General features: G+C 35.1%; 1 protein-coding gene and 1 long non-coding RNA gene across 12 annotated transcripts in view; one reads left to right on the top strand and one right to left on the bottom strand.

The window, feature by feature from the left end:
* The window catches only part of LOC148132538 (uncharacterized), a 31,528-nt gene extending 30,698 nt beyond the window's left edge, over nt 1-830 (bottom strand). The window contains exon 1 of the long non-coding RNA XR_015748143.1: nt 684-830. This is a non-coding gene — a long non-coding RNA (uncharacterized LOC148132538). The remainder of the gene's footprint in view (nt 1-683) is intronic.
* MEF2C (myocyte enhancer factor 2C) overlaps nt 1-23,482 on the top strand; it is a 199,734-nt gene that overhangs the window by 60,536 nt on the left and 115,716 nt on the right. Inside the window, exon 1 of one of the 11 annotated variants that reach the window (XM_026672250.2) lies at nt 22,316-22,540. The exons of 8 other annotated variants lie outside the window; for them this stretch is intronic. The gene's annotated coding sequence lies outside the window, so the exon portion shown is untranslated. Of the gene's footprint in view, nt 1-22,315; nt 22,541-23,482 lie in introns of those variants that run through there. 2 more of the 11 variants (XM_087958199.1, XM_087958197.1) reach the window with 2 other exon arrangements.

Below are 23,482 nucleotides of genomic sequence, written 5' to 3' on the forward strand. Positions count from 1 at the left end.
CATCATCTCAGCCTATGGTGGTCATAATCAGCAACTGTGCCTGAAAATGAATTTCAGCCCTTTGCAATATATTTATTCAAAGAATACTCTTAAGAAGATGTTTAAAACATACATTAGGTTTATTGGTAAGGGCATTGTTAGAATGTGTGGTCTCCTGTTACTTGTATACCTTTTATTGATATCAGAAATGAAGCCTTCAGTTTATTTTAGATATGCAGGACTGTTTATAAAACTGTTTTTTAAATAATATGGTATAGTAATTCCATGGAACTGCACGAAAGATACAATGCTCTGTGATATTGTGCTTTGAATAATGAGATTCCAGCATTTATCATTTACCAATTCTGTAGTTCATGTCCAAAGTAAAAAAAAAAAAAGTGTTTTGCTTTTCACATACAAACACACACACACACACACACACACACACCAGAGGTGGTATCCAGCAGGTTCTCACCAGTTCTGGAGAACCGGTAGCAGAAATTTTGAGTCGTTTGGAGAACCAGCAAATAAATACCACATCTGACTGGAGATTTTACAGTATCCTTCCCCTTTCATGTCCACCAATCCATGCCCACAGAACCAGTAGTAAAAAAAATTGAATCCCACCACTGACACAGAGAGAGAGAGAGGGAGGGAGGGAGGAGGGAGAGAGAGAGAGAGAAAATAATGTTTAAAAGCCATACCTGCTGAGTCTATAGTTGGGTTCTTACAAACTAGGGAAATTTTCAAAAGATGAACTTCTGCCACCAGAAACAGTTACAAAGTAGGTATCAGGTAAACCTCTCCAAGGAGAGATAATTTCACAAGTGACTGCTCTTGCTACAAGATCTATTAAGTAGTCATCTACTGGAATTAGAAATGGGCACAGTTTTTAGAATCCTTTGCCAGATTTGGGGGAAGAAAAATTGGATGGGAGGTTTTCCAGCAATTTGCCAAAGGCTGGTCTCTTCTTACAGTAACAGTACAGTAACAGTGGAAAAAGTCCAATAAGCGTTCCTTTATGATATTGTCCCTTGGCATTTAATTGAAGGATAGACATTAAAGGGGCTGCTGACTGCCAGAAGAAAAAGCATTACATTCTTAAGTAAATATGCTTAAGAACACTGTGAGAGTTTTCTGGATATTTTTTTGTCCTTTGGGGAAAAATTCTTTAGCAAAGTCTCATCAGATTGAATGGGAAACTGGTGGAAAAAACTGCAAGATAATTTCTCTATATGGCACAAGTTTCTCTAGTTTATGAGGATATTTGGAATTTGGAACCAGTTTGGTGTAGTGGTTAATTTGCTGGCATAGAGACCAGTTCTTGTCTCAGTTTAGGCATGAAAAACTGGCTGCATAACTTTGGTCACTTTTTCTCAGGCCAACCCACCTTACAGGGTTGCTGTTGTGGAGAAAATAGGAGGAGGAAGGAGTATTAGATATGTTTTCCACCTTACGTTCCTAATAAAAGTAATGAAGGCCGGATAAAAATCTAATAAAAAAATCCACCTTGGATGATAAAGTATATAAAGAAATGGTTTTTCAAGGAATCTGGTCTCAAACTATCAAGGTTTTAAGATTGAAAGACACACATTGGGTTTAGTTTCATCAGCAGCTATGTGGCTTGTCCATGTATGTTCATTTTCAAGACGATTAATATCTTGATTAATATCTTATTAACATTTTATTTTTGGGAAATATGGTACTAAATGAATCCATCTAGCTGACGATCTTAACTGGGGCTTATTTTGGCGTAGGGCTTATATTACGAGAAGAAAAATCATGCTGGGGCTTATTTTCTGATTTGGGTCTCATTTACAGGAAACATGGTATATACATAATGCGTGGTCAATTCTATGAATTTAGGTAAACATGTAGTATAAAATGTATAGGCCATCCATTGTATCTCAAGGTAATGGCATTTTATTATTTTTTAGATTTCTATCTGCACTTTGTTCAGGAACTCAAGGCAGCATACACAGCAGCACAACTATACCTGCTAGGTAGGTTGGCAGGAGTGAGTTTCCATGCCTAAGGTAAACTGCTCCCTGTTGCCAATCCAACACCTTAACCACCATGCTGGGTTTTTTTTATACCACAATGTGGGCATTGTGAGTCTTAAAAACAATGCAATTATTTGTTCGTATAGCCACATGTGCGGTCTGTTGCAATAATGGAAAGGTAGATAGTAACTCAATGACTTTGTGGCTGGAAACATCTTGCTAAACAATTTAATATAAGTAAAGGAATATATTAACAATATTCTTTACTGTCCTCAATATATTCAAAAACAATAAATATGAGAACATAGTCCTTTGTCCCAGTAGAAATTGGCATGAAATGAGATATCAATACTGGTGCCAAAGATACAGTATTATTTCAATATTTGCTTTATAATACCTGGCATAAATGCAAGTTATACTTCTATCAGTCTCTTTTTATGTTACAAAGCTTTCTTTGGCTATGTTCTTCATAAAGAATATGTTGGTAACTAATCAAATTTCTGATAGAGAAAAAGCATTATATTGAACAATGATAAGTATCTTTATTTTTATTTATTTATTTTCATATTTCTAAGCCACCATCTCCCTCAAAGAGCAAGTTAGTAATGTTTAAGTGTTTATTCATCTGACCTAAACATCTTGTCAGTTCTTGGATACTAAAAATGCAAGATGTTGTTTTAAATTCTAGTTGCTTAATATCTCACAAGGTTTTGAAAGGTGATTTTTTTTAGGATCGGGTCAATAAAACAGAAATGTTATCACTGGCAGCAACATTAAATAATCAAGATGTCAGCAATTGTTAACAGTTGTTTGAATCTCTGCCTTGGAAGTGGATTTGCCCTTGAAGTGGTTAGAAACAGTGTAAACTGATTACAGAGTCTTGTTTTACTTTCTTTGCCTATTTTAGTGTCTGTTTTAGGTAAATGTCTTAGTCATCTATTATGGCATAACAGGTTACATAGATATGCCATAGAATAAAATATGTTACGGTAATCCTTTTCAAAACAAAAACTGACAAAACAACAACTTAAAAACAATATGAAAGATATGTAAAACATTTTAAAATAGTATTTCAATTAAAATAAGAATCGGAACATTTAAGAAAAACATTCAAAGTTAGAAACAGTTTCTATTTGTAAGAGATAGGACAGATAAAGGTCTCTCATTTACTCAGATACAGTCTGGAAGAGTAAAAAAAACCATGGCTACAGGGCTTAGACTAATATTTTGCTATTCACTTACATGTGATTTGCAGTAAATTTATCCCAGTCATTTTGAAGGTAAGCATGGTAATTGTATTCTTTTAAGTCAACATTTTACTCTGTCTAGAACAATATTGGCTATTATGCCTGGAAATGCATTCTAGTATCTCAGATAAAAGTATCCTGGTTCTTCCAGGCAGAAGCTTTTGGCATTACCAGTAAATGGCTATTCTATTTTGCTAATTTTTGTGGAAAGAAAAGTAGTAGAAACAACAAAAAAATCATGACTATATTTTAGATGTAGAATAATGATTCAAACAAAATATTTACCTCATGTAAAAATTCTGGGTCAGGGTGATTGTACAATAAAAGCCTCACTAGAAGAAGTCTTGCAAATATCCAAATTTTAAAATTATAAGGCTGCCTGATTGCATTTTAACACTGGATGGTATATAATATAAAAACAATGTAAATGAAAACAATACTAGCAAAACAGTCTAAATCTGCCTAACAGAGAGAATGGAAGCAAATTAAAACAAGTATCTATGTGTAGAAGTGGCTATGGTAATGAAATTGCCTGCATTCATAAACCCAGCTGGTGTGAATATTAGATGTCAGCTCAAACCTTGAACTCTGCCTTAAAAACAATACTAATAGTGTGACCATTGGCTAGTCTATCTTGCAGGAGACTTGTAAGAATAAAAGGAGCAGAGAAGAATAATTGATGCCATTCTGATTTCTTGAAGAAAAATGTGTTTCATGATGATGATGATGATGGTGATGATAGTGGTGAAAAAGGCAATAAGAAACTAAATTCTTTCTTGCATAATTGGTAGTTCTAAAATAACTCGATAGACTCAATTTACGTCTGCAAAAAGAACAACTTTCTTCATTCATTTTCCATTTTTAAAACACTTATCTTTTCAGTCAACATTTGCAGCTACCCAATTAAATCCTTTTGATTAAACTGGTTGCTCAGAGTTCATACATCATACTGGAAGCTGGAACTGTCATAAACTGTTAGGAAGGTTGCCAATCCGCTGCTAGTTTGGCTATTGTTATGCTGACACAGTCATCTGTGGAATATTTCAAAATACAAGATATCACTTAGTCTGGAAAATCATATTGAGTTTGCACAAGTATTGTTCACTTGCCTGTGGACATCAAGTCATACTAGAGGATAAATTCAAACTAAAGACTAGTAACTCAGTCATAAACTGCTAGTGATCGTTTAGTAGTGCTTTAAATAATTATTTATTTTAGTATCCAGATAAACAGTTTAGTGCAGTGGCCCCCAACCTTTTGGGCACCAGGGACCAGTTCCATGGAGAAAGGTTTTTCTGTGGACTGGACGGGGTGTGGTTTTGCATGCTGCTTGCATCCTGAGGACAGAACTTCGTTTGCATTGCCCGATTGCTGGAATGCCAGTCTATAGACCAATGGTTGGGGACTCCTTGTTTAGAGTTACCTTACACTGACTTGAAACATTGGCAAAAATATTATCACTTTATCTTGTTAATAATGCTGAAAGTAGCTATATAGAGGGGGGGGTTGCTTTTTCTTAAGTTTCTGTTTGATAGATTTATTCCTTGCTATGTAGCAATTATCATTTTCAGGAGTAACTTCTGAAGATGATTTCCAGTGGTGGATTCAAATAATTTAACAATCGGTTAGCCAAGGGTCAGGTTGGCTGATGTGGAAGACATGGCCTATCCCTGTCCTCCAGCTCCACTGCACATGTAGGACAATCCTCCCACGACGGCCAACCTGACTCTGGGCGAGCCAGTTGTTATATTACACCCTCCCCACCCCCTCTATCAAAGTAGATCCAGGACACTGCATTGCAATGGGCAATGGAGTGGCCAGCATGAGGAGAGGAGGAGGAACAGGGAGAAGAAAGAGGAAAAGTGGACTTCTACTTCTCTTACATTCTGTTGCCCATTTCTCCATTGCAGCATAGCATCCAGGATCCACATTGATAGCAAAAGAGTGGGTAATTTAACAACCAGTTCACTTGAACCAGTGAGAACTGGCTGAATCCCACCACTGATTATTTCAGACCAGAAAATAAAATTTTACTGTCTCAACATTTCTAAGAGAAAAAATTACTCGTGGTGTGAACAAAACATTTACTATTTGTAATCTTTGTGTTGATTGCAAGCTAAATCACTCACATGGATATTTGAACCGGTGTAAATGAACTAATCCCATGTTCTTACGTGCATTTATTGGATCATATAAAGTGGTCTCAGATTGGAGTTGGTAGAAATATGGAAGAGTCACTATGTTTTACTATAATGAACAGCCATATAAATCCATTTGTAACTTCCAATTGCAGTTTTGCAAGTAGTACCACAGTTGGAAATTTCTGAAATTTGCTAACTAATTCCATGAAATAATTCAAACTGAGAATCATCTCCTGAATACCAGAATACTCCACTTTAAAGCATTTCTTCATTTTGTATTTGGATAAGATTGTGTGTCTGTTTTGCTAAAATATGTAAGTATACTTATGCAGTACTCATATCCATTTCAAGGCTATGAGCCAGCACTGTCCGAAGACTTTTCTGTGGTCATGCAGTTAGAATGACATCATGGAACACTGTTTCTTCCCCACTTAAGTTGTACCTATTTATCTACTTGCATTTGAATGCTTTTAAATGGCTAGGTGGGCAGGAGCTGGATGAAGATGCACGACACTCAGGTCTTAAACTTGGACTTTTGGCCTACCAACCGACAAGCCCATTTTTTTAACTACTGAGCCATCATGCCTTGCATGTGTAGGACTTGAAACACTACAACAGAGCAATATTTTGATAAACAAGTTGTAATAATGCCTAAGACATTTGTATGTAATCCCTCACTTCATTTGCACATTTATCACAGATTTAATGATATAGGTTATAAGCATGTACATGTGAGAGAGATTAGAAGTTTGAAGGCTGTAATATGTATAAATGGTATTTATGAACGTGCATGCAAGGCAAAAATTGCTGGACGATGCTTAACGCTTTGTCTTTATTTTCATTTTCTCTCCTTACTATGAACTTATTTAACCAAGCCTGTTATCCTCTGGCCATGTGAATTTTTTGCTTTTAGGAAATCACTTAAACATTAAGAAATTAAACTTAACTGTCATCTGCCCCATAGGCTCTTGCCTAAACTTCAGTAAATGGCTAAATCCAATTCCATGTGAATGGACTTCTGTAGTGGATTTTTTTTTTCTTTCTCATTTTTTCTTCTTACAAGCCTTAATATGATAAATAAATATAATTATTTCCTCAAGTCTTCTTCCACAGTTGACATGGGTTGTGTGTGGGAAGCTACATAGAAAAAAGCATTTAGTTTCTCAGTAATGTCATATATAGATGAAAGGCCAGTTTATGGTGTACTTAGCTACTGGACTGTACAGATTAATTTTGGCAATTTTGAGCTTGTGTTCTTTTTAATCCTATGTATAACATAAACATTAATTTAATAAAAAATTATCTGTAAAGCCATTTTTAAATAAGAAATATATAGTTAGATCTTAATATTTTATATCTGAAGTTTATGTAATGGCTTTTATTTCTTTCAATGGGACTTATTTCTGTATATCCATGCATAGGATTTGGAGTTAAATTCCACTATCATAAATGGTAATGTTGAAGTCTCCTTAATGAATATGAAAAGAACAATATATGTACTGGTAGAAGAAAACATACCGTATTTGCCGGCGTATAAGACGACTTTTTTGCCCTGAAAAACATGCCTCCAAGTGGGGGGGTCGTCTTATACGCCGGTAAATACGTTGTCACTCGGTGCAAGAGTGAAGGGGGCGGGGCTCCGCAACTTGCGAGCCCCTTCAAGCCCAGCCGGAGTCTCTCTTCCTCCTCCTCCCCCTCCGCCCGGCTCGGGGCGCTTGCGGAGGCCAATCTGGAGGTGGGGTGGGGGTGGAGCGGGAAGGTCTCTGGCGGGGCCGCTTCGCCCAGCCAGCCCCGAGCCGCGTAATGGCCCGGGGAGTGGGAGGGAGAAGGTGGTGGCGGTGGACTGTGGCGCCCCTCCTTCTGGGCAGCGGGGCGGGGGGCGGCAATTTGCTCCTCCCGCTTCTCCCTCTCTCTTTGAAAGACCGGGAGGGCTGTGCTTGGGGCAGGGGGGGTGTCCTCGGGAAGTTCCTGATGGGACCCCGCTGGGCAGGGCCACCCGGCTCCCGAGCTGCTTTCCAGGGTCCCCTTGAGAAGAAAAGGGTCCGGTGGGCGGTGGAAGAAGGCGAGGGACCTCCTCCCGCCCCCTGTCCCGTCCCGTCCCTCCTCTTGTCCCCTCCTCGCTTAAGAGAGAAAGATCTGCCTCCTCTGCACCGAGCTGCCACCCGGCGCCGCGTCTCCCGGCCAGCACGCGCTTGCGACTTGGGAACCGGCCAAGCGACTTTAAAACCGAGCGGAGGCCAGAGATAGCCGGAATTACCCTCCACACCACACACACACACACACACACACACACACACACAGAGTGAGAGAGAGTTGGCAGCTGTCCATCCCCCACCCTTGGAGTCCCGATGGCACGCACGCGGGGGCTGTCACAAAGAAAGGGAGAGGAATTGAGTGCCAGCCTGAGAAAGGCGAAGCTGCCTCTCTAAAGCATTTTGGTGGCTTTGTAAGTTTGGGGGAAAGGGGCGGGGGTGTCAATCAAGAATTATATCCAGAATACCCCAAGTGTTACAACTTACCGTATTTGCTGGCGTATGAGATGACTTTTTTGCCCTGAAAAACATGCCTCCAAGTGGGGGGGTCGTCTTATACGGCGAGTATATAACAAAAACTATATTTTGAGTGGAAATGTTGGGGGCTCGTCTTATACGCCCAGTCGTCTTATACGCCGGCAAATACGGTATATGGAAAGGTCACAAATATTGCTGAAATTACAATGTATAGATTAATATTTCTGAAGATAATGGTTGTTTGGGGCAATGGTTAGAATATTTTTAGCAATTTAGTTCTCTCATTTCCTTCTATCTCTCCTATTTTCAACTGATTCTTGGGACAAAAAAGAAAATCATAAATGAGCAATTGCTTTTGAAGATCTTGTTATCTTAAGCAGTTTTCTATGTGACACCAGTGATGGCTATTCAAAGAAGTACAGTAAGATACAGTTCAACTGGATAGACAGAACTGATAACATGGTTGTTTAGATTTGCACCTTAATTTTACTTATTTATCTAAGATGCCATCCCACTTCAACTTTCTCTTACTCGTGGCATTAAAAAGCAACAGGAAAATGCAATTTAAAAATAATAATAAATGAGATGACAAACTAAGCAACAACAAATATCTAATTAACCCAACAAGGGGCTACTAGCCTAAAGCCTGCAAGAAGAGCTAAGTCTTTAAGGTCTTCTAAAGTGACATTAGGGTGGAAGTCATCCAGATCACTGGGAGAATCCCATTCCAGAGGGCAGACACCACAATAGATACGGCACACTTCTGGGGTCCTGAAAAATGACACAGCTTAATCAAAATAAGGGCTTCCTGACCTAGAAAGCCCAAATGAAGCTGAGCGAGGCCTTTTTGGCCACAGCTGCCACCTGTTCAACAGGCAGGATCTGTAAGTCCAGGAAGACATTCAAATTGCATACCACTGTTCAATAGTGAAATGATATCTCATCCCAGATTTTTTAATACTACATGTTTTTGCCTTTTCAAACTGGTAGTTCTAAAATAAATATTTCAATAGAAAGACGAAAGAGCAAATTTGTAAACACATCTCTATAAAGGATCTGTTTAGCACACTAAGTAATAGGAAGGTAGCTAAATAATTCTTTAGGGATATTTGTTATGGGACTCAATGTAAAATTGAATAACATTATTAAATGAATTTTTCTGTATCTTTGCAAAAAATCTCAAGGGGAAGAAACTAGGTTTCTTGGCAACAAGGTCAGTTTTGCTTTACATTTCTCAGTTCATTTCAGAACTGAAGCTACTTCACACTAGGTTATGTGCTGCTGTCATTAATTGGAGACGGGCTGCAACATTTGGACAAGTATCAGCTAGATTGAATTATTATTTTTTTGAAACAAATTTTATTGATTTTAAAGACAAACAAACCATCATTAACCATTGAATACATAAAACCTCTTTCCATTATTAATTTTACAAGTCAAGTATAAAATATTATTTTATACAACATAATTCTGTTTTACACCATTTCAATATGGACATATAGATATCTCTTAACAAATTTCTCATTATTTCTCTTTTCGTATTCAATTTCATTATTATTATTATTATTTTCTATATTTATCCAATTTATAATCATCATCTACATTTCTCTCTGACTTGATTACCATTATTCTCATCCAACATTCCTCCGAGGTTTTATTAATTCTCAAACAAAACATGAACACACAAAACACAAAAATATAAAACTTCTTTTAAGAAAGTAGTTTGGCCCCAGATTACCTCTCTTTGTATGGACTTCAATTAAATTCGTGCTCATCTTATATACCATTACCTATCTTATTTACCATTCTATATCTTCTATATAACTTCTCCCGCTTTTCACGCTTCTTATTTCTATTTTATTTAATTCATTTTAATTTAAATCATTGTATTTGTATTTTTTGTCCATTCTTTCCAAATTATCCATTTATCTCATTCCCTACAGTAAGAAAAAGAAAGGATTTCTCCTGAAATCACTGATCAGAGTATGATGCCTTTCTATCCTCCCCCTAAATTAATATTTAAAATAACGCCTAGTACCCAATCTGACTCTGCTTAGTACATTCTACCTGCTAACCTTTAAAAAGAGAAAAAAATAATAATAATAGGTTCCATAATAATTAATATAATTAAATAATAAATCTAAATGTTAAATCTTATAACATTCCAATTGTCTATTTCAAAGGACAAGTGCTACAATAATGAGTTTATAGTAAAATCAAAACAATAGTCAATTAAACTTTTTAATTAAACTCAGTATTTTAAACATTCCTTTTAATATTTTGTTAAATTTTAAAATCTATCATTACTAAACATTTCAATATTTTGGTCTTTTATTAATTCTTATAACATTCTAGTTTTCTATTTCTAATACAAGTACTACAATACCATCTTATGTACCTTGCAGAATCTTCTTTTTTAAAGAAATTATACATTACCCTTTATCCCTAAAAAAAATTCCTTTTTTCCCATCTTGTTTCATACCTTTGTGGCTTTTTCCTCCCTTTTCCCTTCCTTTCTTATCCCACCTGGCCATTTTACCCTCTCCTCTACTAACCTCCGCCTTTTTAGCTTCCCCTCTCTGTTGTATTCCTTTTTCCTTTTGCTTAGTAACATTGAGTTGATTTTGCATCTTATTTTTCTCTTTCTTAAGTGTTTTTTTTAAGTCTTAAGTCCTTCATTTTCCTTCCTTTCTTTCTCTTTTCTCTCTTAATTAAATTTTTAGATTCATTGAAGATGGCGTCTTCTTCTTCTTCTTCTTCTTCTTCTTCTTCTTCTTCTTCTTCTTCTTCTTCTTCTTCTTCTTCTTCTTCTTCTTCTTCTTCTTCTTCTTCTTCTTCTTCTTCTTCTTCTTCTTTCCTCCATCTGTTGTTGTGTTTGCTGATAAATAGCAAGCGCCATTTCTAAAAAAAGGAAGGCTTCTTTCACAGCGTCCTTGCTTTCTTTCTTTATTTCTCCATATTCCTTTCTAAGTTCATCAACAGGTAAAGCCATTGTGAATCTTTTCTTTGTTCTTCTTCTTAAAGCAACCAAGATGTTTCAAAAGTTAAAACAATTCCCCAAAGTCCCAGAGACATCAATCAGTTTAGACAAAGCACAAAGTTCTCACTTTCTCTTCCTGGGGTGGTATCAGTAAAAAGGAAAAGAAAAAAAGCCCAGTCTGTATTTTAAAGCCTTGTTGCAATTAATTTCTAGTCTCAAGATCTTCAAGGCATCTCCTCAGGCAAGATCTTAATATTTTTTTGTCCTCTCCCTTCCCACTTATAACAAAAAGCCAAGTTTTTACCTTTTATAAAACAAAAAACAGGTTTCTCAATAGCCATTTGTTGATTCCATAGGGAAGGAGAGTAAACTTTCCATTTCAGCACCTCAATTTTGCCGCTTGAAATTCTCCTCTGGAAACAAAGTATCGTTCAAGAAGTCATATTTTTCAGGATTAGACGTCTCTTAAAATCCTGGGTCAGCCAAAAAACTTTCTCTGAAACTTTCTCCTCTCTTCCTCCTGCTCAGTCTTACCCAGCTGCTGGCTTCTTTGTGGCGGCCATTACAGACCGCCGCTCAACCGCCTTGAAAAAAGGGGGTTTTGCCAGCTGGAGAGGGGGTCTGCAACACCCCCAAACCCTTCACCAGCTCCCCCCTATCTTCAGCTGCCTCTGTGGGGCAGCCTTAGCCTCCAGATCCATCAGGATCGGAGGCACCAAGATGGCTAGCGCCGCAGGGATCGCGTAGGATCGCGAATCCCTGCCGCTGGCGAAGCCGACAAACTGGAAGGAAACCTGCTAGATTGAATTTTTACCATTTTAAATTTTTGCTGAGGTTGTAATAAAAACAGCTATCTGTTATTTCAGTCTCTTTAAAACGTTTGAATTAAAAGTGTCAACATAACCATTACTGTTTGTAAACCATCATAAAACATACGTGAATTGCAATTTTGGGTTAAGGAAGGAGTGATATACCAAACCAAATATATTGTTTTGGCCTGGTAGGATTTTTTTAATGATGAAATTGAAGTTGCAGTAAATTTTATAGTTGATCTTATACTGCAGCCTTTGCTAACTTGATAACTTCCAGTTTTTTAGATGTGAGACAATGATGTCCATGATATTTGAGTCAAAATAGTCAACATGGTGGCAGCAATCATGCAATTAAATCCTATATTGAATAAATAAATGTTATAATACTTTCCATTCTTGCATACAACTATTCAGATTTCCATACAACCAGTGTTGTTTCTTGATCATATGAATGTACCCTTATTTCCAAATTGCTGCTTTAGCCTGTGTACTAGTTTATTCTTTTTTTATCAGTAACCTAGATTACTTTAAAGTGAAGTTTATTTTTTTTATTTGAAACATTTATATATGTTTGATATGTAACAAACCAATCATCTTATAACCAACTCTGTGTGGTTTTCAGTCAAAAGTAAAAGCAACATTCTGGTTGTAGCACAAATAAAGCAAAGAGTGATATTCTCGAATAAGTTTCTTAAGGTTAATTTGGATCAAGCAATAACTTTGAAGTTTTGTACGTGTTTCGTCCAAAGTATGCCTGAGGATATTACTCCTATTTATAAGTGTGCATAGGAATGTAGCCTTAATCACATGGGCAACCTTGTTTACTTTCTGATCTTACTTTTTACTACTTAGCTATTGAGAATATTTACTCCCATAGAAATATTTATTATAAGTACAACTGGTATGAGCATTTTGGGGGATACTGCTGTGATTGAACAGATATGTAAGTGACAAAATAGGAAAGGGAAAACATGTATGGGGTTCATTTCATGAAATGAATACCATATATTGACATGAGATATAAATAAAGGCTCAGGCTGGAGATGTATAGCAAGTATTTTAATAAACATCTCTTCTTTAATGGGCATCTTTTGCATATTAATTTATTGACCTGTTTATCTAAATTACATCTAACTATCTCATGAGGGCATACATAGAATTTTCACATGGATTCTTTTCTCACATAGACACACTAGTATGTTTTATTTTTATCCTTAGTATTCAAGTTTTGCTATAACATCAAAAATAGGTAGCTAAAAATAGATTGTACTCTTAGCAGTCTACATGAAAAAAATTCTGTTTGAGTTTTTTGGGAGAAGGAAGAGATTGGAAAAACAGACAGCTTTGGTTTTTGTTTTTTTTAAAGAAAGAGCTTTGGAGAACAGTGAAGAAGAAAATATGATTTATAAATGTAGAATATTTTTCTCAACTGTGCCTTATATTACAATTTATAAATTCACATATACTAAAGACATATTAAAAAGGTGGCAGATTGTGCATAGAAATAAAAATAAATTAATACACCCATGTATTAATGATTTTTTTTGATGAAAAAATTATGACTTACTTCGAAGACATTTGTTGTAAACATGTTGGAAGCAAGAATGTATGGTTTCTATTCAAACGACTAAAAACATCTGCATATCTTTTTAGTGCTGACTAATGGTAGCATTTCTGCTGGTCTGATATCCCTAGTGATTTTCCACATAGATGTATATGTAGAATTAATATTTCTGCTTGGGGAAGCCCAGTTCAACTTTATCATTCATAAGCAAAGCATGCTCTAAAATTATTATACTTTTTGATCATTGGAATTAATCAGAAAGACTATATTAGACTAAGCCAGAACAATTCATGACTTGCCAAGCTGAAAGCAGCACACTGATTGCTCTAGAGCAGGGGTGTCCAACCTTAGGAACTTTACGACTTGTGGACTTCAATTCTCAGAATTCCCAATCTAGAACTCTGGAAGTTGAAGGCCCCAAGTCTTAAAGTTCACAAGGTTGGACACCCTTGCTCTAGAGGTTAGTAGAACTTTTGGTCCAGGCAGATCATATCTTCTAAATAATATTTTTATTTGTTATATTTTCATCTATCCAATAATCAAAGTTCTGGATGTATTATAAAACTGTTTGTGGAATAAAATGATGTAAAAGTATATTAATCTACCTCACAAGAAGAAAATAAAATACATAAAGCTCACTTTTCCAGTGAAATGCACTTAAAACTAAGCTAGCATTTTAAGTGTTCCAAGGTGATTTCCTTTATCTAAGCAAATTTTTAAAAGTAATTAAAAACACTTTATGGAACTGTATATTTATGATGAAAATAAATACACTTTTGTAAAAGATGAAAAAATATACAATTACAAGTGTATAAAATGAGGGAAGTCAGAAGCTTATAGTGATCCCATAAGAAATACAACACAAGTAGAAGGTTTTTTTTTTTCTCTTTCCATTATGCCTGAGACTAATAGGAACTAAAAGAAGAAAATTAGGTGTGGAAAATTCCTCACTGATGCTTTAAGAAAAATTATTCAATACAATGGGATTGTTGAGTTCCCATTCATGCATTGAAGAAAATATATTGATACAACTACATGTGCTATGCAACTGTAGAGCTACATAAAGTAATCCAGTAAAAGATATGCCTAAATTATGTTCTGTTTATTATTTGGGTGTAATCTAAGAACCATATTCAAGTTTGCTTATTGCCTTGATCAAGATATATCTATTGTAACAATATCTTTTTAAAAGATAATGTATGTTTTTATAATGTAGAATGAACAGAAAGAAAATATCACTTACATTGAAATAAATTTACCTCAGTAATGTATTTTGGTATAAAGAAAATGACTGGGGTTAAATCGATGCAGTTTATACTTCAAAGGAAAAGCTTAGGGTAAATTCCTAGACTGGTGTCACAATTTAAATTTTAAACAGCCAAATCTACCCATAAAATACTTTAAATTTGAGGAGAAATTCATTTGTTCATCATTTATTCATTCATTTATATCCTTATACATATCATAAATTTGAGTCCTAAATCCTAAGACACCTGCATTACAAACAAGTTGTAGAAATGTTACTTGAAAGCTTCATGCTGGATATGTGTGAAAATATTTTTAAAATAGAATTTTAGGATACACTTTATTATGTTTTCTCCACTCCTCTGAGGATTTGTTGCTCACGTAGTTCTCATTCCTCAGAATCACAGAATGAAAGGGGTAATTTAGGCCATTAAATCCAATCCTCTACTCAGAGAATAAATCCAAATTAAAGCATGCTCAATGGACTGCCATGCAGCTTCTGCTTGCACTCATTCAGCAAAGTGGAATCTAGTCCTTCCAAAGATAATGGGTTTCACTGTCAAACTACACCATTTTTGCACCATTTTTCTTTCAGTAGTACTCAACAAAAAGAAAATCTTGCAGAATTACCAAGTTTATCAGGTGATCAAAAGAAACATGTAAGTAGTCCTTGCTTACATCAATGTTTGAAGTTATAAGAGCACTGAAAAAAGAAATTTACAGCCAGTCCTCAACCATACAGACACTGCAGCATTCTCACAGTCATGTGATTATGACTCAGGCACTTGGCAACCAATTCACATTTATAACAGTTGCAATATCCCACGGTCACACAATTGCTATGTACAATCTTTATATCTGGTTTCCAACAAACAAAAAAATCAATGGGGGAGCTGGTAAGAAATAGCAAATCATACTCTAGTGACGTTGGGCTTAATGACTGCAGGTGAATCAGGTGAATCACAGCCAAAATGGGTGTTATAAGTCAGGTATGATCACATCATTTTTACTTTAGGACCATGTTGCCAATGGGGTTGTCAATCCAATTGTAGCCGTTAAGTAAGCACTACTTGTACTAACATGTGATGCCATACACTTCTAGACTTTATGCTTTCAAAGTTAAGTGTTTAAGAACAGTTAAAATTAAGAAATTAAGAACAGGACATTTAAAAAACAAAGATAAAAGTTCTAATATAGTTAAGGATTTGTACATTCCATGGTGTTTTATATATTGTCATTGTATTGAAGGGATCTTAAAAATCATAAATAAGAACTTTTTAATTGGTCTCCTTTTCTCACACAGTATTTAGCATCTTTCATATGATGTATGTTGTAACTTAATGAAACTGATTTTAAGAAAACTTACCTGATACGTGAATAAGGCTGTTTTGCAGGGGAATATCTCTTATCATGAATCTTCATAATAGTGTTCAACTGCACTTACTAGATAAACTTAATTGGTATTAAAGAAATAGACTGAAGTAAAGAAAGATATACAAATGAGAAGATTCATCATTTTATTGGATTTGAAGACCATTGAGTAGTGCATCTTAATTGGGGCCAGTTGGGATCATTTAATAATTGCTGTCAGAATATCAGATTTAATTCTCTTTATGCAAGTATTACAGTGGGATGGAGTTAAGCAAATTGTCATTTAAGGTTCCAAATGAACAAAGCTTTAATTAGGTTGATTAGCCTCTATAAGACAAAAGAAGGAACTCTAAAAGTGATATCTATTGTGAGCTGCATTACTAGTATCAAATGCTTTTATACAATGTATGTATGTATTTGCATAATACTTAATTTTATTAATAAATTTCTGTGCTATCCATCAGCAGCAGTTTTCATGTGAATCCCCTGTAATAAAAAAGAATTATGCACAAAATTAATATTATGTGGCAATTGTATATGTACTTTCCTCAGAATATGTACTTCTGAGTAGATAGGCATTCATAACAAAAAAGGATTGGGGACATTAGCCTATTAGGTTGTTCTCTTTTTTTGTTTGTTTGTTTCCTGGTGCATTGGGTTATTTTTTTCCCAAATGTTCATCTCTATTTTTTTTCTTTTATTTTACTTTTAAGATGTAAGCTATCCAGAATCATTTGGGAAATGGATGGTCTATGATTCCAGTAAATAAATATTCCCATTCATGATGGCCTATAGCATGTTTTTCTGAGTGTATAATAATGCAACATCATTCTTATCATCAGACAGGAGAACTTTCTGGTTCTTGTTTGGCTTATATGCAAGAATCAAACATAGATAATCCACAATATATTAAAACATAGCATTTGAATTTGTGTTCTTGATTGTTCTACCTAATTAATTTTTGCTTGTAAGCAACTGTCTTTACTACACATTTCTGAGAATCAACATCTTCACTACACTTTATTTTCCTATTAAACAAGATTGGGACAGAGACAAGTAGGAAAAAGATCAATCTAACAATCCATTGTAACTTAAAAGATTCTACTTAAAATATTGTACCTGTACTTAAACTTCAAAGCTAATCTATTGGTGTTTTAATGTGTATTCTTTGCTGATTTTGTGTCAAAGGTTCAAGTTGCCTGCACAAGAATAGTTTACTTCCTTTTTATCACCCTTTACTGCTTTTAAGAACGATTTTTGTCAGGGATTGCTGTGTATACTAATAGGGTAGAAAAAATTTCTGGGAAAATGTAATGTAATTGAAGACCGCTGAAAGATTAGCTAATGTATCTTCCAATTGATTTTGTTATTTCCCCCCCCCAGTGTACTCAGTCTGACAATAATAAAATGAAAAATATTGACAGTAATCTATGAAGTGAAAAATGGAAGGATATCTTCCATTGGGACAAAGGTTTTGAGAACTAAAGGTTATGAAAACTAAATACCAACTAAAAAATTTAAGTGATGACAGTATTTATATGGAAATTAAGTATATTTATAGTTTTGTGTAATCATGAAATTCATTTTCCGAAAGAGATCCTTTTTGTTTATACCATTGGCAGCTTATGCAGTATCTGGATACCTACCATTTCTTTGCATACCAACTCATATGCAGTGTAGTTTCATTCATTATAGAGATTTCTTGAACAGATATTTAATCTGAGTATGTTCCTGATTAACTAGATATAAGGGCAGCAGCATGGTACCTTTTTAATAACTTGGTATTATTTTCAAATCTCTGCCAAATATTGAAGTGGAACTAAAATTCAGTTGCTGAATGCTGTAGTATGGGTAACATTTCCTGGGTCAGCATTGGGGAATACAGGTTCTGTCGATAAATGGGTTATTTCAGGGTGTGTTGAGAGCCATATTTCCAAAAGTTTGAGTTTGTCTACAACAATGGTTTCAATCAGGCATCTCTGGGGGACCTAGAGTATTTCATGGGCACCACTGATGAAAAATATCTAATAGGAGCATAGTGTGTGATGAAAAACAAAGTGTATAATATTTCAAATACTATTGTTGATGCCAGAAAACGTACCTGTTATTGTGCCGTGTCTGTTCCCGATAATGAGATCTGGACTGGGAGTCCCACAGGAAAAAACCAAGGTCAGATACAAGTGAAAAATGATTGAACAACATTGGTATAGAACAAAATAAATTATATTTCATTTAAATTTGTATTTGCATTGAATTAAAATTAAATATAATTGATGCTATGCTCAAGCCATGTGTGTGGGGGTTGAGTTGGTGTGCAAAGAAATGGTAGGTATCTAGATACTGCATATGCTGCCAATGGTATAAACAGAAAGGATCTCTTTAGGAAAATGAATTTCATGATTACACAAACTATAAATATACTTAATTTACAAATAAATACTGTCATCACATACATTTTTAAGTTGGTGTTTAGTTTTCATAACCAAATATTTGCTTTGTTAAAAACCTTTGTCTCAATGAGCATTGAGTTCAGAATTGCAAAGATTGGGGGATCTTGGTGTTTGCTTATTTCTTGTAAATATTTCATTACCAAATTAGATAACATCATCGAGGAAACAAAAGAATGGGGTTTACTGGCCATATGTGTATGACAGTTTGCCCTACTTGTCTTAATTAGGATTGTAGTTAGTGTGTCTGTTTCTTACGGGCCTACTAAGCTTGCTTGACTGTAATATTTCATCCAGGGTGGTTATTCCTTGGCTATGTGCTAATTTGTGGAAGTCAATCCTAAAGCCATGGGCTGTTTGCTTCCTGCTGTGGCATTTCTTGCTTTTTAAATAATTTGTAGATCTGGCTTTTGCCTCTGAAAGCTACTGCAAAGACTTCAAGGGATTATGTGAAATGAACCCTCAGGTTAGCTGAAAATCTTCTGTTTTTTAAAAAAGGATTAGATGGCAAATGAACTTAAGTAGTGGTCTTAAATTTGCAGAAACTTATGACAATCTTGAAAGTAAAGTTGAGTCAACTCTTGGCTATTTTCAATTTGCAGTATCAATGACAGGTTTTACTGCCTAGGTTTAAAACATGGGACTGTCAGAGGGATCATGGATATCAACTTTCAAATGATGAGCTAAGAAAGTTTTAGTTTAAAGCATAGTACCGGTGGCCAGATTATCTGAGGGACCATCTCTACCAGAACTATTCGGTCCAGCGTGAGAGTCTGTGCTAACTGGTCCCATCTGCAAAAGAGTTCCAACTAAAGATGCCTCTTTTGTGCTGTGGCTTTTGCCTTCTAAGAACCTTATCCCTCTCATAGTGAGGTTCCTCTGAACCCTCATGTTTTTCCAGAAAATTTTTAAAATATGTTCTTTTTCCAATAAAAATGGAACAAGAACTAGAATCATGAGGTAAAAGGGTAATCTTTTCCGTATAATATTTAGAAAGTAAATAAATCAGTGCAATTGAGCATGTTACTAAAATGTTGATTTCTTGTGAGGCATGGCACTAAATTATGAAACATGCCCGTTGTGAAATAGAAAAGTTTGGGCTCTGATTTGCAATAGAACCTGCCTATTTTACCAGGTTTGTCGCTTTACCATGATTATGGCACTTGCCTATAAAATGCTATATTTATTTGTTTTTAATCTGCTGAACACTATGAGGTTATAACATTTTTACCTAGTATGATTTTTGAATGATGTGTCATTAAAATCATTAAAAGCTGATAGAAAAAAAAGAAGCTCAGAGCAAAACTCCATCCTAATAGTATATTTGGGGAGATACATTAAGAGTAAATTGTGACAATATATCATATAATGATACTCAGTGGCATAGAACAGAGTAAAGCAGAGTAAAAGAGACAGACTGTGGTATGATTAGCAAAAAGGCCTTAATAAAAATAACTGATGTTTCGTCTGTAAAGATTTGACTTTGTAATTATAATTGAATGGAAAAGTGTTGTCTTTAATTCAAAAATGGAAAAAAAAAAGTAAATCTAAACATACCTCTAATTTTTAGGAACACATTTGATGGTCATTTAATTAGTCATCCGATGCTTTGGATATTAAGAGACCAAATTAAAAGAACTGTTATCCAATACTTCTAAGGGGCATCCATTTACAGTAAGAAAGATTGTTTTAATGTTTTTAGACTTCTGTTCATTGCTGATCAAATTATGCAGTTCCTAGCTATTCCTCTTATAGAATATCCATGGCAAACTTTCTGTTATAAGCAAATGTTATCTTGAAATGAATTCTGAAATGAAATCCTTTTCCCATATTTTAACGTGGCTGTCTAGCTGTATCATGGAAATGTGTAAATGTAGGTTGTGTTCAGGTTTTGCACTGAAATGTTTGGGACAGATGTTGGAATCTTATAAAGATCCGGAGCCTCTTTCTCTTTCTTAGTAATGACTCTCTGCTCAAATTAGATCCCTCTTTATAGTGAGCATGCTGTGTCTGTGTTGTCGTGCAGCGGTAATGACATCTAGTGTATAACTGTATAATGAAGTGGTTTTATTTTTTTAAAAATATTTTTTATAAAAGCTAAAAATTAACAAACTAATATAAAGAATAAGAAAAGATAGGAAAAAAGAGGACATAAGAAAAAGAGGAAAAAAGAGTCATAAATGCAGAAAACAAAATATAAAGAAAGAAACAAAAAAGAAAAAATATATAAAGAACTAGCTTCTGATTTTCTTTATATCATAATATAAATTTACCTCTTACCCTGATTATATCATGAGTTTCATTTTTTCTAAGATCTTTTTTGAAGTATCAAAATCATAAGTCATAAATTCATCTTTTTCTGTGCCACACAAGAAGTATAGAAAGGTAAAACCATACATCCAGTAAAACCATACATTTTTTTCTAATAAAGATGTTAATTTGGCCACTTTGCAAGATCCATCATGTTTATCATTCATTTCTCCATTGTAGGCAGTGTTGGCTCTTTCTACCTTGTGCATATAATAATCTCACTGTAGTTACCATATATAAAAACAAAGTTCCCTGACTGTTTCCTAATTGTTTATAAATCATTGCCCAAAGGAAAGCCTCTGGTTTCAATTGCATATTAAACTTTAAAATATTTGGTATCATTTGAATTGAAAACTTTCTGCTTTTTTTATATGTCTACTGAGCATGATAAAAGTTCCTTCTTGTTTACATTTCCAACATAATTTTGAAGTAACTTTATGCATTTGAGACACTTTCTGCAGTGGCATACACTACTCAATACATCATTTGATTAAAACAAAATCTCTAAGATTGTGACAGGATGTAAATTCCAGTCTTTTCAACTACATGTTCCTCCACTTTTCTGTCTGAATATTATAACCAAAGTGTATGAAGAGGTATTTTTAAAAAGCCGCATTTAGGTTTAAGCTTTATGTGAAGTATGCCAGGGAAAGTTAATTCGGTGATGGCTATATGCATTGGCCTGTGCATTCATTGGCTCAGTGTTTTGTCCAACAGAAGCACACCAGACTTGTTCATAAAGCACTTACTCTTATGTGCCATGTTTAGAGAATGGAACTAGGGTCGTTTCCATTTAAGACTAAATCAGCAGGGAAACTTTCGACTTTGGCAACTCTGTGCCTCTCTCAGCCTGATTTATCTTACAAGGCGCTGATTTATAGACTTAGTAAAGATTATGTCCTATTTAATTGGGTTTGGGCTATCCAATTCCTTCTTACGGGAAATGTAGATGCGTGTTACAATGTAAATCCTTATATTAACCTTGGTCAGCATCCTTATTGCAATCTGTTTTACAGCCAGAGTTTTGCATGTTGAAATGGACGATTCCTGCTGCAATTCATAGCCACACAAAGCAAAATCTCAGTACTGTAAAGCTTCCCCTGAAGAATGTTAGCTAAACTTGCCCGTGTTTGTTACATCATATTGCAATTCCTCTTTTAATATGCATGAAACATTATCTTCCGGCATCAATGCACATGTATTTGTTGTGGTTGTTGTTGCTTGCATGTCTAAAAGAAAACAGAAGAAAAAAAGACTCTTTTTATCTTTTAAAACAAAACATTTTTAATTAAATCTCTTCCCATGCAAAGTTAGAGGCAGCTGTTGATATGTGCAGTTAAATCAAAACAGGGCATGGGGTGGGAAACAGCAGTGACTATATCTAATTTAATATACATTGATATTTTAAAAAAAACTTCCATCACCCACCAAACACATTGACTTTTCTTTCCTAGTTGCTTCCTTATTTATAAATTAAACATTTACACTCCTCCATTTTGATTTTCCTTCTTGCTCCTTGGGTGATTTATTCAAAGGATCCCCTGTCTGAAGTATTGCAGCAGAACAGATTCAAAAATGTCTGTTCAGAGAAGGAAGTGAAGAGTTTTGGTTCCCATTTTGCACTTCTGGAACAGTTTAAGGAAGGAAGCACCTTTACACCTTTTATTGTTCGTGGTTGCTGACATCATCTCCTTCCCTGACCACTCAGTGCGTGTTTCCTGCCATTCTGTCAAGAAGCTGCTGTGATACTGAGTGGGAGATGGACAGAATGTGTAAGAGAGCAGGCAAGGAAGAGACTGCAGGGTGTGGATTTGTCCACTGGAACTCAGATTCTTCTTCCCTCAGCTGTCTCTGCTTTTGCCAAATTGTAAAGCGAACAGAAGCCCGCCAAAATGAAGTTCCTCATTTTAGCAAACAATCTGATTTTTGTTGTAAGTGTTTGGGTTTCCAAAAGGGGGAAAATGCTGAAGGCAGTAATTTTGAAGACTGTAGCATCAACATTTTTAATGCATTTGTTTACATATAATTTTGTCATCGTTTTAAAAGATTTCTTTAATGTTGACCTATTTGGATCGGGTTTCTGGAATAATTTAATTCATGGCTAGTTTTGTGTGGTGAACATTCTTTAGGGCAGCCTAGAGCTTGTGCTGTTGTAACCTTTTTGTTTTTGAGAAATGCATGGTAGGTTTTCAAAGGCGACTTTAAATAGTTAATTACTGAAAGTTGATCTTGTAGAAGTTTCAGAAGCAGGTAGTCAACATACTTTTAGATATTTGGCAATATTAGAGGGTAGATAGCTCATAAATTGACTATGCTTTTAAATTTACCCCCACAATATATTTATCAAGTTTCTTTACCATATAATTTAGCTGTATGGGTTTGAATCTTTCCTATATATATATATATAAATGGTAATTTCTATTTTTAGTTCATGCATGCATATTTATAGAGATATTTTTCTGCTATCTTTCGGATGGGGGTATAATTCAGCTAAAAAAAACCCTAAAATCCTACAGTCACTTTTGAGCAAAAAGCTCTTCATAATCTCTGTTGTTTATAACTGATAGAACTGTTGTATCTCCGAACCATGTGTATGTTTCTAAGTGCTTGCGTATGTGCACATATGTATGAACAGATAGAAACAGTGAGCATACTGTTCAGCTTCTTGATCCTCCACATTCCTGGATCTGAGAAGCAGCAACATAATAAATGGGATCAATGTTTCCTTTTTAAATTGCAAAGGTTATTCTCTTCCACCCACCACCACCACCAGCACCACTACCAACTTGTCAACAAATTGTTGCTGCAAACATGCACAATGGTTCGAATTCATCTTTTACATTAAAGTGATACAAATTTGGTGGTCTGTCAGT

The sequence above is a fragment of the Notechis scutatus genome, chromosome 2 (assembly GCF_049901735.1).
Source record: "Notechis scutatus isolate UNSWTSFEM ecotype Mainland chromosome 2, rNotScu1.2, whole genome shotgun sequence".
NCBI lineage: Eukaryota > Metazoa > Chordata > Lepidosauria > Squamata > Elapidae > Notechis > Notechis scutatus.